This window comes from Myodes glareolus, chromosome 16 (genome assembly GCF_982192425.1).
Source record: "Myodes glareolus chromosome 16, mMyoGla1.1, whole genome shotgun sequence".
Lineage (NCBI taxonomy): Eukaryota > Metazoa > Chordata > Mammalia > Rodentia > Cricetidae > Myodes > Myodes glareolus.
This window is the reverse complement of record NC_142041.1, coordinates 47,070,013-47,074,525: the sequence shown is the minus strand read 5'-3', so window position 1 is coordinate 47,074,525 and position 4,513 is coordinate 47,070,013.

Below are 4,513 nucleotides of genomic sequence, written 5' to 3'. Positions count from 1 at the left end.
GCTGGAATTACATACATGTTCCCTCATGTTCATTTAGGCTTAGTTTTTGTTGCTATGAAGTTTTCCACTGCATTTCAGAGGTCATTCATCTTCCCATCCATTGAAGAACATATGCTTTGTTCTCTTTTTAAAATGATAATAGCATGATTTGTTGAAGAATGTTGGGCAATTCTATTGCTTGCATATTTAGTAATCACAGCAATGGCAATTGAGAGCTAGAGAGGAGATGAACAAATTCTGGGGGGAATAGACATGTGAATCTCACTTGGTACGATATTATTGAATTTATTATTAATTTATTAAAATTTCTTTATAAACACATGTGGGGGAGAGCACATTTGTGTAAGTGTCCTTTTGAGTGTGTACATGTTCACGTGATTTCATGTGGAGGTCCGAGGACAACCTCACCTGTCATTCTTCTTATGCCTTCTACATAGCTTGAAATTTTTCAAGTACCTACTGATGCGGGATTCCCCTCTGTATGCTGGGAATGTGCTTTATTCCCATTGGTTAATAAAGAAGCTACTCTAGCCTACCGGCAAGGCAGAATAAAACAAGACAAGAATTCCAAGCAAGGATATAGGAGAAAGAAAGTGGGCAGAGTCAGTGAGAAGCAATGCAGCTGCTGGAGGAGAAAGATGTGAACCACCAACTAGAACCTTGCCAGTAGGCCACTACCTCATGGTGATGCACAGATTAGTAGAGATGGGTTAATTTAAGATATAAGAGTTAGCTAGCAATATGCCTAAGTGATTACTAAGCAGTGTTGTAATTAAAAGTTTCAGTGTGGTTATTTTGGATCTGGGCAGCCTGGAAACAAATGAGCAGTATCCGACTACACCCTACCTCTCTGGCCCTGGGAATTCAAATGTGTCTCATCATGCCCAGTTTCTTTTTACTGGGGTTCTAATGTTCTAACTCGAATCCTCATGCCTGTAAGGCCACAAATGCTTAACCATCTGTGCTGTCACTGAAGTCAGTAGTAGATTTTAGGGCAGTTCATAGAAATGAATGTTGCCCTACTAGTCCTACTTCCTGCCCTATTAGAATTTAGGGCAGTTTATAGGAATAATGTCCTCCCATTCCACTTTTTGTATCACTAGCAATAAAACTGATTTAACTTTAAATAACAACATCAGAAAACATCCAATTCAGTCTCCTCTCTTTATATTGTTAGAAAAGTATTAAGTTCGGAGCCCATGGTGTGGCTTCCCTGTAAATGGTGAGTTCCAGCTAACAGGTCCCTTCAGCAACTGTAAACTGCTTGAAGTATAAAGGTCACAGCAGTACATCTAACTCCATGTTCCTAAAGGTCTAAGAACTACTTCCAACTTCATTTTGCTTTGTGGAATTAGTATATACTTGTCCTGCCTGCTGTTCATCTTGATTATTTATGTATATTCTTATACAATCAGATCTAGTTAGGTAAAAGGAATTTAATGAAGTCTGCATTTTCTAGAACATAATACTTTCTGATCAAAATTTATAATCACATTGAAAGCAGAGAGGTAGTGTTGGACACTAAATCCCATCCACCACTCAACTCTCTGGCATTAAGACTTCCTCTATTAATAAATGCTCAAAATCCCAGGAAAAAATGTTTGAGTTGTCAGTGTGCACACCACCACTTACCACCATCATGTGATCTACATCTTCTCCATACCTATACACATTCTATCCTCTGTCTTTAATGCAGTATGCATTATTGTGAAGAATACATTCTTAAGAGTTTTCTTTGAAACAAATACTATGTCACAGTATCATCAGGAAGATCCTCAGAGGCCTAGGTAGATGGATTAATTGGCAAAGTGCTTGTTCAGTTCCCCAGAACCATGTAAAAGCTAGGTGTTAGTAATTATAGGTGCTGGTAAGGTGGATAAGGGGAAGATCCCTAGTGTTTGCCATCCACCTAGTCGTAAGGAGTTAGTGAGCTGTGGGTTGACTGAGCAGTCTTCTCTCTGACCAGTACGGTATGGGGGAACAACACTTGACATTGACCTCTGGCCAAAACATGAACACCTACAACTGTATGTGCCTTGATCTGTACATCAGCACGCACACAGCACACACACACTGACACACACGCAGATACACAAATACATATACACACAAAGACATGCACATTAGAAATTCTCTATTAACAAGGAACCCACATGATTCTTTATAATTTCTCTTAGACGTGAAAACTGTTCAATGCATGAATCATATTTTTTCGAACTGGCAATTCAAGTTTGAAAGAAATTTTTGTGACCATCAATTAGAAGTGAGTTTTACCACAGTAGAGTTGACTTTTTAATATTAGATTTGAAATGCATCTCTGTATTATTTTTCTGTTTCTGAGACCAGAGTGCCATGTGCTATGCATGCTAATAAATCTTTGACATATTTCTGAAACAAAGGGTATTGAAAAAAATCAGTAGACTAAGACTAAGGAAGATAGACAGGTAAATTTGTGGGCAAGAAGTACTGGGGATAAAAAGACTTAAAGAAGGTTGCAAGAGTGGGGCTAAAATGAAATGCATTTGTCTTGTTTATTTCCTTGCAAGACATCAAAAATAGGCGTATATTAGATTGCATTCTGTATATAAACACCATGTAACAAAAGTATGCCATGACTCTTAGTTGAATAAAAGCTTAAAACTAGCTCCCCAAATGCAAAAGTATGAGGAATATTAAGGAACACTGATGAGATATATACACCTAGCTAATCTGTTTTTCATTTCTGAAAGTACATCAGGTTAGCATTGGGGTAGGCTATAACAAATGCAGAACCCTTCTTGAATTATGGATTTGTCTCCTATTATGGCTAAATTGTCACTTTTGTGAACTAGCGAGTACTATATTGACAAGGGACTTTTTTAAAAAGAAAATTGCACAATAACTGTAAGCATGCATTAGTGGCACACATACCTAGGTAGTAGCCAACAGCTTTCTAACTGAATTTAAAGACCCACACAACAAGAGGACCATGTCAGATCCTGGAAATCTAGCCTGGTGCTAGTGAAGTCACTGCCACTGAAGAATCTACAACCAGTATGATCTTTGCCTAGTTTTTACTTAATCCACTTTCAAAGCAACATACACACCATGATGCATTACAGAATACATAAAATACACTGAGATATGAGGAGTATAGTTTCATGGCAATCCTTGCTTTGAATCATGAAGTATTTGTTTAAAAGTATTTTATAAAATCATTTAACTTTAGAGTTGAATTTATAGCTAGTTTTATGTAAATTGTGCAACTCAAAATTTATATTTTAAAATAAAATCAAGGATATGCACTTGGAAAATGCCATTATATTTTAATTTTGCTAAATTTTAGACTCATGATTTGCTTTTGATTATTTTTATATCATAACTTCCATAGTAACTGCATGACAACAAAACCCTCAGTTCTGTTGAAAAATGCTTCTCCCTTCATTGACAGATTAGAATGGCAATAATACTTAGCTCAGTGATGTGACTAGAGTGGAGGCTCTATAAAGTGGTAAATGATAATAGAGCCTGCATTCTTAAGGATTAAAAAAATAGACTAAGTTCAAAAATAATAAATAAGTTTTAAGTAGCTATACAGCAAAGTGGGTTTACATTTAATGTGGAGTGCATTTTTCTTTCAAATGAATGCTCCAAACAATAAAGACCTTTGCCTCTACCCAAGCAATCTTTTTTTTTCTAAAATGATAAATATTTATATAAATTTATTTTGGCAGTATTTAAGTAAAATGTTGCTTTTCCCCATAGTGGATTCTCAAGCACTTGACTTAACATCAAAATTCCCCAACATCTATATTTATTAAACATAGTAAAGTAGTCCTATCTAGCACATGAGTCAAGAGAAAGAGAAAAACACAAATTGGGAATTAAACTGCCATTTGGGCACATGAAATGATCTTATGTACAGAGGCGACTCCTTTCCTCCGAATTCTACCCAGAACTGCTTGAATACAAAAATCCAGCACAGCTGTGAGTCAGGATAATAACATACACGGCAGTAATATGTTATTATCATAACTTATTTCTACATGACGGTAATAAAGTATCTGAAAGAGAAATGAAGAAAGCTAGCTGGTTTACTACAGCTATGATATTGTGACAGTTTTAAAGGTCTGTTGCTGCAGCTCCATAAGCTTGGGAAGTCACCATTATTAAACTAAGTAACTGTTACCAGTTTACAAAGCCCATAGCTATGGGTGTGGCCATTCAATTGAGGCTTGTTATTTCACTATTTTAGATTAGTTTCCATCAGAAGTAATGTATAATTGTACTGAAGCAAAAATTACAAAAAGAAGTTCAAAATTTTTATTAAATTATTTTTTACATTTGTAAAAAAATTTAAAAAATTTTAACTTAAAAAGTCACATCTCCAGAATTAAACAAAAATTGGCATTTATGTGAATACAAAAAGGTTAAATATACTTAACTTGTAAATGCTCCATCTCATACTGACTAAATAAGACATTTCCTATAAGAATAAGAAATTAAATAAAAGATATCACAAGTTAACAATAAA